The 15497-nt window shown below is 43.2% G+C and overlaps 1 protein-coding gene across 5 annotated transcripts in view; it reads left to right on the top strand.

Annotated features, from left to right (window-relative positions):
- LOC137385173 (NACHT, LRR and PYD domains-containing protein 3-like) overlaps window positions 1-15497 on the top strand; it is a 72220-nt gene that overhangs the window by 2885 nt on the left and 53838 nt on the right. The window lies entirely within an intron of this gene.

Raw genomic sequence — 15497 nt, 5'->3', positions numbered from 1 at the left:
ATCATTTTCCCAACCAGTAACTACATTTGGCAGAGACTTTGAATAACTTTGATGAATCCTTTGCAATGGATGGGAAATCCAACATTCAGCAGGATGGAGAGGGGAGCAGGGATAGTGATCCGACTTGGAAAGGGAATCAAATAAAGAGCTGGGGAGCAAACGGATACAGGGGCAGAATCAGCAACCATGCAAGATGAAATGAAGGGAATTAAGATTATTGTAGGTGAGGCGGGAAGGTAAAATCAGGAGAAACAGGATGTCTTTTCGGTTTGATGGCAGCATCCTGTTAGTGGTGAACACCACACGTGTTACTACTGCAGAGTAGCAATGTGAAACATCTATCTTCACCTGCCTATCTCACAAATGAGTAATGTGATATATGAAATTCAATGCCAGTGTGATGCTAGGTATATAGGTCTTACGTTGCAAAGACTGGCAGATCTTATCAAACAACATGTCCCTTCCACTGTTCACAATGGGCAAGGTACAGGCCATACCCAACCAGCCCGTGCATTCAAAACTCAAAACAAAGTGTCTCACATTAGATGTGATTCCGTGATTAGACACCATTTGCTAAATAATGCTCAGTGTGCCAAGAATTATGCTGACAACGAACTTAAGATTGGAAGTCGGATTTGCAGTGTGGCACATTTGCATGCACTGGATAAAAACGCATATCAATGCACAGGGGCCTATTCTTTACAGACATACACACATTGATCCTGTTTCAGCTAAACAAAATAAGCGACAGCCATTCACTGGTTCATCCATCAGGGCAATGTATTGACCAATCAGAGTCAAGCTGCCTGGTTTAAATTTCAATCAAAGCTTATCAGTTAACTGTCAGTCACCATAAACTGCTGCATTCTCCGTGGCAACACCTCTACCAATCAATCAGCACTGTCTTGCCAGACAGTGTAAAGTTACTTCTTTCCCTTGCATTGGTATTATTTTGAATTTTTTTTTATTCATTCATGGGATGTAGACGTCACTGGTCAGGCCAGCATTTATTGCACATCCCTAATTGCCCTTGAGAAGGTGGTGATGAGCTGCCTTCTTGAACCGCTACAGTCCATTTGGGGTAGGTACACCCACAGTGCTGTTAGGAAGGGAGTTCCAGGATTTTGAACCTGTTGTCCTGATGAGTAAAAGATGAAAAGCTTCAACAACATGTCTCTATTTTCAGCAATACTAAATGGAAATTATAATTCTGAAATTCATGAACATTTCAGTTTTTCAGTCTCACAATTAATTGAATCTACTGCCAAATCTTTACTTTAATGAAATGAAAAGGTAAATTTGCAATACTAGCCAGCCAATGATACAAAGGATAAAAGCAAAATACTGCGGATGCTGGAAATCTGAAATAAAAACAAGAAATGCTGGAACCACTCAGCAGGTCTGGCAGCACCTGTGGAAAGAGAAGCAGAGTTAACGTTTCGGGTCAGTGACCCTTCTTCGGAATTGACAAATATTAGAAAAGTCACAGGTTATAAGCAAGTGAGGTGGGGGTGGGGCAAGAGATAACAAAGGAGAAGGTGCAGATTGGACCAGGCCACATAGCTGACCAAAAGGTCACGGAGCAAAGGCAAACAATATGTTAATGGTGTGTTGAAAGACAAAGCATTCGTGCAGATTAGTTGTTAGTACACTGAATATTGAACAGCAGCAAGTGTAAACCTGAAAAAAACAGTGGGTAAGCAAACTGAACAAACTAAGATGAAATGAAATAAATGCAAAAAAAAAGATTGTAAAAAAGTAAAAAAAAAGAAGAAAAATAACTAAAAATGAAAGTAAAATGGGGGGCTGTCATGCTCTGAAATTATTGAACTCAATGTTCAGTCCGGCAGGCTGTAGTGTGCCTAATCGGTAGATGAGATGCTGTTCCTCGAGCTTGCGTTGATGTTCACTGGAACACTGCAGCAATCCCAGGACAGAGGTGTGAGCATGAGAGCAGGGCGGAGTGTTGAAATGACAAGCAACCGGAAGCTCAGGGTCCTGCTTGCGGACTGAGCGGAGATGTTCCGCAAAGCGGTCACCCAGTCTGCGCTTGGTTTCCCCAATGTAGAGGAGACCACACTGTGAGCAGCGAATGCAGTATACTACATTGAAAGAAGTACAAGTAAATCGCTGCTTCACCTGAAAGGAGTATTTGGGGCCTGGGATAGTGAGGAGAGAGGAGATAAATAGGCAGGTATTGCACCTCCTGCGATTGAAGGGGAAGGTGCCATGGGATGGAGACGAGGTGGTGGGGTTAATGGAGGAGTGGACCAGGGTGTCGCGGAGGGAACGATCCCTTCGGAATGCTGACAGGGGAAGGGAGGGGAAGATGCGACCGGTAGTGGCATCACGCTGGAGGTGGCGGAAATGGCGGAGGATGTTCCTTTGGATATGGAGGCTGATGGAGTGATAAGTGAGGACAAGGGGAACCCTGTCACGGTTCTGGGAGGGAGGGGAAGTGGTGAGGGTAGAGGTGCGGGGAATGGGCCGGATACGGTTGAGGGCCCTGTCAACCACAGTGGGGGGAAATCCTCGGTTGAGGTAAAAGGAGGTCAAATCAGAAGCACCGTCATGGAAGGTAGCATCATCAGAGCAGATGCGTCGGACACCGAGAAACTGGGAAAATGGAATGGAGTCCTTACAGGAGGTAGGGTGTGAAGAAGTGTAGTCGAGGTAGCTGTGGGAGTCGGTGGGCTTATAATGGATATTAGTAGACAACCTATCCCCAGAGATGGAGACAGAGAAGTCGAGGAAGGGAAGGGAAGTGTCAGAGATGGACCATGTAAAGGTGAGAGAAGGGTGGAAATTGGAAGCAAAGTTGATAAAGTTTTCCAGTTCGGGGCGGGAGCAGGAAACGGCACCAATACAGTCATCAATGTACCGGACAAAGAGTTGGGGGAGGGGGCCTGAGTAGGACTGGAACAAAGAATGCTCGACATATCCCACAAAAAGACAGGCATAACTAGGACCCATGTGGGTACCCATAGCGACACCTTTTACTTGCAGGAAGTGTGTGGAGTTGAAGGAGAAGTTGTTCAATGTGAGAATAAGTTCAGCCAGGCGGAGGAGGGTGGTGGTGGATGGGGACTGGTTGGGCCTCTGTTCCAGGAAGAAGCGGAGAGCCCTCAAACCATCCTGGTGGGGGATGGAGGTGTAGAGAGATTGGACGTCCATCGTGAAGAGGAGGCGGTTGGGACCAGGAAACTGGAAATTGTCAAAATGACGTCGAGCATCAGAAGAGTCACGGATGTAGGTGGGAAGAGACTGGACCAGCGGAGAAAAGATAGAGTCTAGATAGGAAGAAATAAGTTCAGTGGGGCAGGAGCAGGCTGACACAATGAGTCTGCCGGGACAGTCCCATTTGTGGATTTTGGGAAGGAGGTAGAAGTGGGCTGTCCAGGGTTGTGGGACTATGAGGTTGGAAGCTGCAGAGGGAAGATCTCCAGAGGAGATGAGGTCAGTGACAGTCCTTTGGACGGTGGCTTGATGTTCGGTGGTGGGGTCATGGTCCAGAGGGAGGTAGGAAGAAGTGTCCGTGAGTTGGCATTGAGCTTCTGCAAGGTAGAGGTCGGTACGCCATACGACAACAGCACCACCTCCAGGTTTTATGACTATGTCGGGGTTAGACCTGAGAGAACGGAGTGCCTCAAGTTCAGAGGGGGACAGGTTAGAGTGAGTGGGTGAAGGGGGCAGAGAAATTGAGATGACCAATGTCTCGCCGACAGTTTTCAATGAAGCGATCAAGAGCGAGTAAGAGGCCAGGGGGAGGGGTCCAGGTAGAGGGAGAATGCTGGAGGCAGGTGAATGGGTCTGCTGGTCGGGGGGAGGACTCCTGGTCAAAGAAGTGAGCCTGGAGGCAGAGGCGACGGAAGAACTTTGTAAAATGCCTGATACTGAGCTTAATACAGCTCGGATTCTATATCGCATTATTGGTAAATTAGAATCAGCTCCAAGAAACAGCTCATGATCTAAAGGAAAGGTAATTCCAAATAAATGCCATGTTAAATCAGATTGTTCACTTTGCCCTTCTCTATGAAGTTTGATCCCAATAAACTAACCACAATCTTCGTCCCTTGCGGACTCTGCCCGTTTATAGTTTGATAATAGAGGATTTATGGTGAACAATGAAACCAAATTCAGGATAAAGATTTGATTCCAGCTACCGAACATGGTTTCAGTGTGGGGTCTTCGAAACAGTTTGGGGGCAGTTTAGTGATTGTATATGCAAGTAATTTTAATGACTGGTTAAAGGATCAGGACAATCCAATCTGAATGAGATGATGTGCGATTCAGATTCAGCCCTGTGCCAGAGAATAGGGCGGGGGAGGATTGAACTGATCAGGCTGAAGGTTGTGTTTATGACTGCCTTGTACAACTGATCTTTACCCAGGGTGTGTTCATTACCTGCAGAACCCACAACACTGACTTACCCGGTGACTCTGGGGCTGGAATCAGGATAGTGACCAGACCAGCAATATGCTGAGAACAATCATTGTGCTTTACTGTAGAGAAATGGACACATCAATTTTTATGCAGTTTTCCCCAAATATTTTCCATCTGGGATTCAGATGGGTCTACTTCTGTAATTACTTAAATACTTCCACCATTATATTTAAATAACCACCTCCTTCCCTTCCTCGTCCCCATGTTAGTTTAGCTTATAGTTTAGTTTAGAGATACAGCACTGAAACAGGCCCTTCGGCACACCGAGTCTGTGCCGACCATCAACCACCCATTTATACTAATCCTACAATAATCCCATATTCCTACCACATCCCCACCTGTCCCTATATTTCCCTACCACCTCCCTATACTGGGGGCAATTTATAATGGCCAATTTACCTATCAACCTGCAAGTCTTTTGGTGGTGGGAGGAAACTGGAGTACCCGGAGAAAACCCACGCAGACACAGGGAGAACTTGCAAACTCCACACAGGCAGTACCCAGAATTGAACTCTGGTCGCTGGAGCTGTGAGGCTGAGGTGTTAACCACTGCACCACTGTGCTGCCCCATTCCCCTCCTCCATGATTACAGTTGATATTGCTAATGGCTTCCTCCCTTCAGGAACTGTCCTCCTCTGTTTCTGTTGTCATTACCCTCTCCTCAACAGAAACACCCTTGATCCCTCTGTCGTTGCAAACTACCATCCTATCTCCAAACTCTCTTTCCTGTCAAGCTCATGAATGTGTTGTCACATCCACAATGCATGCCTATCTTTCCATGAATGCCATGTTTGAGTGACTGCCAATCAGGTTTCTGCCCAAACCACAGCACTGATGCAGGCCCTTATTAAAGTTACAAATGATATCCTATGTGACTGTGTTTGTTTGAAGTTCCTTCATGACCAGTCTGCAGATTTTGACATGGTGAACTCACCATCCTCCAGCAACACCTCTCCTCTGTTGTCTAACTGGGTGGGATTATCCTCTCCTGATTCCAATGCTCTCGGAACAATAGTCGCCAGATAATCATCTTCACTCACTGTCAAAGGTTTCTCTTAGAACATAAGAACTAGGAGCAGGAGTAGGCCGTCCGGCCCTTTGAACCTGCTCCGCCATTCAATAAGATCATGGCTGATCTTTTCGTGGACTCAGATCCACTTACCCGCGCTCTCACCGTATCCCTTAATTCCTTTATTGTTCACAAAGATATCTACCTTAGCTTTAAAAACGTTTACTGAAGAAGCGTCAACTACTTCACTGGGCAAGGAATTCCATAGATTAACAACCCTCTGGGTGAAGAAGTTCCTTCTCAATTCAGTCCTAAATCTGCTCCCTCTAATCTTGAGGCTGTGCCCTCTTGTCCTAGCTTCACCTGTCAGTGGAAACATCCTCTCTACTTGTATCTTATCTATTCCCTTCATAATTTTATATGTTTCTATAAGATCCCCCCTCATTCTTCTGAACTCCAATGAACATAATCCCAATCTACTCAGTCTCTCCTCATAAGCCAACCCCCTCAACTCCGGAATCAACCGAGTGAACCTCCTCTGCACCCCCTCCAGTGCCAGTACATCCTTTCTCAAGTAAGGAGACCAAAACTGCACACAGTACTCCAGGTGCAGCCTCAGCAGTACCTTATACAGCTGCAACATAACCTCTCTGCTTTTAAACTCAATCCCTTTAGCAATGAAGGACTCTTCTCATTCCAGCCACAGATTTTTCACATGGCTTGTCCGACATCCAGTATTTGATGAGCATAAATTTACTTGAATTAAATAAATATTGGGGAGACCTAAACCATTGTCTTCGGCCATGATGTAAATTCTGTTCTCTAACCACTGGCAACATCCCTCTCCCCGACAACTGTCTGAGGCCGAGTCGAACTGTTTCCAACCTCGGTGTCCATTTTGACCCTGAATTGAGTTTCTGACCACACATACTCTGCATCACCATGACAGCTTATTTTCACCTCCTTAACATCGGCGACCTCTACTCCTGCTTTTGCTGATCAGCTGCTGAAACATTTATCCTTATCGTTGTTACCTCTCGACTCAAGTATTTCAGTGGTCTCCTGGTCAGAATCCCAGCTTGACCCTCCATAATCTTCAGCTCATCCAAAACTCTGCTCTCTGTATTTTAATGCACAGCTTGTCCCGTTCACCAATCAACCCTGTGCTCACTGACCGACATTGTCTCCCTGTCCAGCAAAGCTCTGATTTAAAATGTATCTTTATCATTCAGATCCCTCCCTGGTCTCATCCCTCTCTATCTCTGTAATCTCCTCCAACCCTACAATCCTCTGAGATGCCTGCACTCCTCAAATTATGTTACATTCCAGATTTTCACCATTGGGGCAGTGTCTTCAGCTGCCTCGGTCCTAAACTCTGGAATTACCTCCCTAAATCTTTCCTCCTCTCTACCTGTCCTGCCCGTGGACGCTCCTTACCACCTACATATTTTACCAAGACTTTGTGAGATTTAGTTTATTAATACTTCCTATGAATTGGATTCTGATCAAAGATCATTGACCTGAAACATTAACTCTGCTGTTCTCTACACAGATGCTGTCTGACCTGCTGAGAATTTCCAACATTTTCTGTTTTTGTTTCTGTCACTGGAAATGCCTGGATTACCAGCAGGGAGGAACAGTGCGTGTGTGCAGGAAATCCCGGGTGTTCGAGGAAGCCAGACTGTGTTTGAGCCTGGCTGCTTTGCTAGCGATTATTTAAACAAAATAATAATCAGAAAATGTTGGAAAGACTCAGCAGGTCCTGCAGCATCTATGGAGAGTGACACAGAGTTAACGACTCAGTACTATGACCCTCGAGTTGTACTATGGGCGATCATGGTTGAACCTGTGCCGATGTTCTGTAAGCAGTCGCATCTCTCTCCACTGCAGAAAGACCTGGACATCATTCAGGCTTGGGCTGGTAAGTGGAAAGTGAAGGCCTGCTCGGGTCTGCAAATGAAACCCGACCCGGACCGAGTCCTTTCATTCTTTCCCATGCCCGACCCGACCACCGGAATGTTCAGTAAACCCAGCTTCTGTTTTTTACTTTTTAAGCTTGTGCAGGTAAACAACAAAAACTGTAAATGGACTTGAAAGGTTGTTTAAAAAGTACATTAATACTGGAGCCATGTACTGGAGGTAGTGAGCCGAAGATTGTTACCATAGAAGTTAGTGATTGTTTGGTCACTAGTTAAACAGAAACCCATGGAGTTGTGTCCAGACAGGTTATCCCACACTGTACCAGTATCTGTATTGCTTAAAATAAACACAGCATTGCCCGAAGGCTCAGAAAATATCATTATACATGACCTAGACTCCTGCTTTACAGGTTGAAATACTTGCTGCAGGTTTATCCAGTGAGCAGCTGAGATGCAGAGACCAGGAAGGTCCTGAGTGATTAATTATAAAATATACATTCCTATATTAAAGAGGTGGTACTCTACTTTCGATGGAATCATTCACTGCAGAGCAGTGCGGAGTGTTTCCTGCCTTGACGTCCTGCCGTCACTGGATTGAGTCCAGGTCTCTGGATTACTAGTCCAGTAATCTTTGAAATGTATCTCCTTGATTCAATATTTTAATCCAGTAGGTCAGATTTTGCAAACAAAAATATTAACTGATTTACGACCGCTTCGTCACATGAATAAAGGAATTAAAATATATTCAACATTATATATCAACTGTTAAGTACCAATGCCCAGATTTGTATATGAAAAATGCCTCTTAATTTCATAAATTATCCATAAACACTGAGGCCATATTAAACTAAAAACAGTGATTTATCAGGTCTGACAATTCATTAAATATATTCCAAATTCAAAGCCTAATTCGTTGTCTTTCCCCTATAAATCTCTTAATTTACTTCACAAGCCTCCTTTATTTTCTTTATTCAATACAATATGTTTTGAGGCAGGCACGAGAAGTCTTTCCAACACCTAACGAGATGCAGTCGATTCATTTGAAAACTGTGCAATTAAAGAAAAGGGCCAAGTTCCTATTAATGCAGATTGAAGCTGTTAAACTGCTTTTGTCACCAAGAATACAAAGCACGAAGGGAAACCAAGAGATAAACTAAACACAAAAAATTTAAATTTGTGTCAATGAAAAATAGAACTCATTAAAAACATCTTATTACATAACAGTGCAGCAACTGATTACATTGTAAATATTTCATTATGATTAAAACGGCAAAGACTTTAAACACCCCTAGAATCAGGAAAAGGCAAGAAAGGGCGAACCGGATAATTATGAGCCTGGGGCTGAGTTCTGCTACAGTGTAGGTAAGAACCGTTTATTGATTAGTACACAGTAAGTTGAAATACCAAGCAGAGTAGGAAGCACACTTCAAAAGATCTGCGGTTTCTAGTGTTTCACAAACAATTGTTACGCAAGGCTCTGATAGTGTTAGTGTGTGTCCGACCTGGTGCGACCTGACCCAAGCCCAAATGCCAGACCCGAAAGAACGACCCAACCCGACCCCGACACGTCATCAGGTCCTGTCTGGTTTGGGTCGGGTAGCCATGCTCTAGTGGCAAGTAACATTGACGCCACACAAGTGCCAGGCAAAGAGCATCTCCAGGAAGAGAGAAACTAACCATCTCCCCTTGGCATTTAATGACATTACCATTGCTGCATCCCCCACCGGGATAAACATATGAAATAAGAGCAGGAGTAGGTCACTCGGCCCTTCTAACCTGCCCTGCCCTTCAATAAGCTCATTGCTGATCTGATTGTAACCTCAACTCCACATTCCTGTCTACCCCCGATAACCTTTCACTTCCTTGCTGAGCAAGAATCTATCTACCTCTGTCTTAAAAATATTCAAAGACACAGCTTTCACTACCTTTTGGGGAAGAGAATTCCAAAGATTCACAACCCTCTCCTCATCTCTGTCTTAAATGGGCGACCTCTTATGTCTAAACAGTAGCCCTTAGTTCCAGATTCTTCCATAAGAGGAAACTTCCTCCTACATCCACACTGTCAGAATCTTATATATTTCAATTAAGTCACCCTTTACTCTTCTAAACTCCAGTCCAGCCTGTCCAACCTTTCCTCATAGGACAACCCACCCATTCCAGGTATTAGTCTAGTAAATCTTCTGTGAAATGCTTCCACTGCATTTCCATCCTTCCTTAAATAAGCAGACCAATACTGTACACAGTACTCCAGATATGGTCTCCACAATATCCTGTATAACTGAAGCATAACCTCCCTACTTTTGTATTCAATTCCCCTCGCAATAAATGATAACATTCCATTCGCTTTCCTAATTACATGCTGTACCTGCGTACTAAACTCATGCACTCGGACACCCAGATCCCTCTGCATCTCAGAGTTCTGCAATCTCTCACCATCTAGATAATATGCTTTTTTTTACAATTCATCCTGCCAAAATGGACAATTTCACATTTTTCCACATTATACTCCATTTATCAGATCTTTAGCCAGTCACATAACCTATCTATATCCCTTTGTCGCCTCCTTATGTTCTCTTCACAACTTATTTTCCTACCTATCTTTATGTCATCAGCAAACTTGATAACCATACCTTCAGTCCCTTCATCCAAGTCATTTATATAAATTGCAAAAGTGGAGGCCCCAGCACTGATCCTATGGCACACCACTCATTACATCTTGCCAACCGGAAAATGACCAATTTATGCCTATTCTCTGTTTCCTGTTAGCAAGCCAATCTTCTTTCAATGCCAATAATAACCTTAACATGTCATTACCCCCCTACACTGTGAGCTTTCATTTTCCACAATAACCTTTGATGTGGCACCTTATTAAATGCCTTCTGGAAATTTAAGTACAATACATCCACCGGTTCCCCTTTATCCACAGCACATGTTACTTCTTCAAAGAACTCCAATAAATTGGTTAAATATGATTTCCCTTTCACAAAACCATGTTGACTCTGCCTGATTACCTTGAATGTTTCTAAATGCCCTGCTATAAAATTTTTAATAGTAGTTTCAAACATTTTGTCTATGACCGGTGTTAATCTAAGCTGAGTGCAGCTCCCAACAACACCCAAGAAGCTCGACACCATACAGGACAAAGCAACCTGATTCATCAGCACCCCATCCAACACCTTAAGCATTCACTCCCTCCACCATTGGCACACAATAGAGGCAGTGTGTACCATCTACAAGATGCAGTGGAGCAACTTGCCAAGGCTCCTTTGACAGTACCTTCCAGACCCATTACCTCTACCACCTACAAGGCCAAGGGCAGCAGATGCATGAGAACACCACCATCTGCAAGCGTCCCTCCAAGTCACACACCATAGTGACCTGGAACTCTATTGCCATTTATTCACTGTCGCTGGGTCAACATCCTGGAACTCCCTGCCTCACAGCACTGTGGGTGTACTTACACCGCATGGACTTCAGTGGTTTATGAAGGCAGCTCACCACCACCTTCTCGAGCAATTAGGGATGTGAAATAAATGTTGGCCATGACCGCGATGACCACATCCCATGAAAGAATAAAATAAAAGCAACATAACGCAGTGCTGGTCGAAGGTGTGAGCGGGGCTATGGGCTCCGTGTTTTCGGATTGATTGGAAGAGCTGTCAATCTGATTGTAGGCAATAGGAGGAGCGGACTAACTGAGGGTCATTAATTGATGCAGAGTTCTGACTCAGTAGTGGCAGTGAGCATGCTCCACCTCGGCCACCAATTGTGCACGGCTTCAGATAAATATCTGTTTATGTAAATGAAATGCCCCGGAATTTATCTCCAAATACTTCATCATGGATCAGTAAAGAAGGTTTCTTTAGATGAAATTGGTCAGTAACTTATTGATCTATACTGACCCCATTTATATAAACATCCAAAGATTGAAAGGATTCTATCTTCATCAATAATTTCTTACACTATTGAATCTTCAAACTCCAATTCCCCAATCACATCTATTGTATCTCGAGAGTGATCCCGATAAATCCTCAAACTCCAATTCCCCAATCACATCTATTGTATCTCGAGAGTGATTCCGATAAATTCTCAAACTCCAATTCCCCAATCACATCTCTTGTATCTCAAGAGTGATCCTGATAAATCCTCAAACTCCAATTCCCCAATCACATCTATTGTATCTCGAGAGTGATCCCGATAAATCCTCAAACTCCAATTCCCCAATCACATCTATTGTATCTCAAGAGTGATCCCGATAAATCCTCAAACTCCAATTCCCCAATCACATCTAATGTATCTCGAGAGTGATCCTGATAAATCCTCAAACTCCAATTCCCCAATCACATCTATTTATCTCGAGAGTGATCCCGATAAATCCTCAAACTCCAATTCCCCAATCACATCTAGTGTATCTCGAGAGTGATCCTGATAAATCCTCAAACTCCAATTCCCCAATCACATCTATTGTATCTCGAGAGTGATCCTGATAAATCCTCAAACTCCAATTCCCCAATCACATCTATTGTATCTCGAGAGTGATCCTGATAAATCCTCAAACTCCAATTCCCCAATCACATCTATTGTATCTCGAGAGTGATCCCGATAAATCCTCAAACTCCAATTCCCCAATCACATCTATTGTATCTCGAGAGTGATCCCGATAAATCCTCAAACTCCAATTCCCCAATCACATCTATTGTATCTCGAGAGTGATCCTGATAAATCCTCAAACTCCAATTCCCCAATCACATCTATTGTATCTCGAGAATGATCCCAATAAATCCACAGGCTCCAATTCCCCAATCACATCTATTGTATCTCGAGAGTGATCCTGATAAATCCTCAAACTCCAATTCCCCAATCACATCTAATGTATCTCGAGAATGATCCCGATAAATCCTCAAACTCCAATTCCCCAATCACATCTATTGTATCTCGAGAGTGATCCCGATAAATCCTCAAACTCCAATTCCTCAATCACATCTATTGTATCTCGAGAATGATTCTGATAAATCCTCAAACTCCAATTCCCCAATCACATCTATTGTATCTCGAGAGTGATCCTGATAAATCCTCAAACTCCAATTCCCCAATCACATCTATTGTATCTCGAGGGTGATCCTGATAAATCCTCAAACTCCAATTCCCCAATCACATCTAATGTATCTCGAGAGTGATCCCGATAAATCCTCAAACTCCAATTCCTCAATCACATCTATTGTATCTCGAGAATGATTCTGATAAATTCTCAAACTCCAATTCCCCAATCACATCTATTGTATCTCGAGAATGATCCCAATAAATCCACAGGCTCCAATTCCCCAATCACATCTAATGTATCTCGAGAGTGATCCTGATAAATCCACAAACTCCAATTCCCCAATCACATCTATTGTATCTCGAGAGTGATCCTGATAAATCCTCAAACTCCAATTCCCCAATCACATCTATTGTATCTCGAGAGTGATCCTGATAAATCCACAAACTCCAATTCCCCAATCACATCTATTGTATCTCAAGAGTGATCCTGATAAATCCTCAAACTCCAATTCCCCAATCACATCTATTGTATCTCGAGAGTGATCCCGATAAATCCTCAAACTCCAATTCCTCAATCACATCTATTGTATCTCGAGAATGATCCCAATAAATCCACAGGCTCCAATTCCCCAATCACATCTATTGTATCTCGAGAGTGATCCTGATAAATCCTCAAACTCCAATTCCCCAATCACATCTATTGTATCTCGAGAGTGATCCTGATAAATCCTCAAACTCCAATTCCCCAATCACATCTATTGTATCTCAAGAGTGATCCCGATAAATCCTCAAACTCCAATTCCCCAATCACATCTATTGTATCTCGAGAATGATCCCAATAAATCCACAGGCTCCAATTCCCCAATCACATCTATTGTATCTCAAGAGTGATCCCGATAAATCCTCAAACTCCAATTCCCCAATCACATCTATTGTATCTCGAGAGTGATCCCGATAAATCCACAGGCTCCAATTCCCCAATCACATCTGTTGTATCTCGAGAGTGATCCTGATAAATCCTCAATCTCCAATTCCCCAATCGCATCTATTGTATCTCGAGAGTGATCCTGATAAATCCTCAAACTCCAATTCCCCAATCACATCTATTGTATCTCGAGAGTGATCCTGATAAATCCTCAAACTCCAATTCCCCAATCACATCTATTGTATCTCGAGAGTGATCCTGATAAATCCTCAAACTCCAATTCCCCAATCACATCTATTGTATCTCGAGAGTGATCCTGATAAATCCTCAAACTCCAATTCCCCAATCACATCTATTGTATCTCGAGAGTGATCCTGATAAATCCTCAAACTCCAATTCCCCAATCACATCTATTGTATATCGAGAGTGATCCCGATAAATCCTCAAACTCCAATTCCCCAATCACATCTGTTGTATCTCGAGAGTGATCCTGATAAATCCTCAAACTCCAATTCCCCAATCACATCTATTGTATCTCAAGAGTGATCCCGATAAATCCTCAAACTCCAATTCCCCAATCACATCTATTGTATCTCGAGAATGATCCCAATAAATCCACAGGCTCCAATTCCCCAATCACATCTATTGTATCTCGAGAGTGATCCTGATAAATCCTCAATCTCCAATTCCCCAATCACATCTATTGTATCTCGAGAATGATCCCAATAAATCCACAGGCTCCAATTCCCCAATCACATCTATTGTATCTCGAGAGTGATCCTGATAAATCCTCAAACTCCAATTCCCCAATCACATCTATTGTATCTCGAGAGTGATCCCGATAAATCCTCAAACTCCAATTCCCCAATCACATCTATTGTATCTCGAGAATGATTCTGATAAATCCTCAAACTCCAATTCCCCAATCACATCTATTGTATCTCAAGAGTGATCCCGATAAATCCTCAAACTCCAATTCCCCAATCACATCTATTGTATCTCGAGAGTGATCCCGATAAATCCTCAATCTCCAATTCCCCAATCACATCTATTGTATCTCGAGAATGATCCCAATAAATCCACAGGCTCCAATTCCCCAATCACATCTATTGTATCTCGAGAGTGATCCCGATAAATCCTCAAACTCCAATTCCTCAATCACATCTATTGTATCTCGAGAATGATCCCAATAAATCCACAGGCTCCAATTCCTCAATCACATCTATTGTATCTTGAGAGTGATCCCGATAAATCCTCAAACTCCAATTCCCCAAGTACTGTTCATATTTCTAAAGATAGTGATTTGATGCCTCTTCAGACTAAGTGTAGGCTGTATTTAATTACGCAGTCTACTTTAAATCATTCAGTTACTGATTCTAATTTTCACTCATAGCGATTTTGTTGCAGACATGTAAATGTATATTGTCCAGTTGTGCATGTAAATTACCATTCACAAAAAAAGAAAAGCAAGTTCATTGCTGATGGCTTCCAATTTTACTCATTCACTGCATGCACTGTCTCTAATTGGGAACTGAAGAGACATGTGGAATGAACTGTTACTAACTGGGGACAGAACCTTGAGACATGGGGAATGAACTGTTACTAACTGGGGACTGAACCTTGAGTCGTGGGGAATGAACTGTTACTAACTGGGGACTAAACCTTGAGACATGGGGAATGAACTGTTACTAACTGGGGACAGAACGTTGAGACATGGGGAATGAACTGTTACTAACTGGGGACTGAACCTTGAGACATGGGGAATGAACTGTTACTAACTGGGGACTGAACCTTGAGACATGGGGAATGAACTGTTAGTAACTGGGGACTGAACCTTGAGACATGGGGAATGAACTGTTACTAACTGGGGACTGAACCTTGAGACATGGGGAATGAACTGTTACTAACTGGGGACTGAACCTTGAGACATGGGGAATGAACTGTTACTAACTGGGGACTGAACCTTGAGTCATGGGGAATGAACTGTTACTAACTGGGGACTGAACCTTGAGTCATGGGGAATGAACTGTTACTAACTGGGGACTGAACCTTGAGACATGGGGAATGAACTGTTACTAACTGGGGACTGAACCTTGAGACATGGGGATTGAACTGTTACTAACTGGGGACAGAACGTTGAGACATGGGGAATGAACTGTTA

Source organism: Heterodontus francisci, chromosome 28 (assembly GCF_036365525.1).
Source record: "Heterodontus francisci isolate sHetFra1 chromosome 28, sHetFra1.hap1, whole genome shotgun sequence".
NCBI classification, from domain to species: Eukaryota; Metazoa; Chordata; class Chondrichthyes; order Heterodontiformes; family Heterodontidae; genus Heterodontus; species Heterodontus francisci.
The sequence above is the reverse complement of the archived record's forward strand: the minus strand, read 5'-3'. Positions and strand labels throughout refer to the sequence as shown.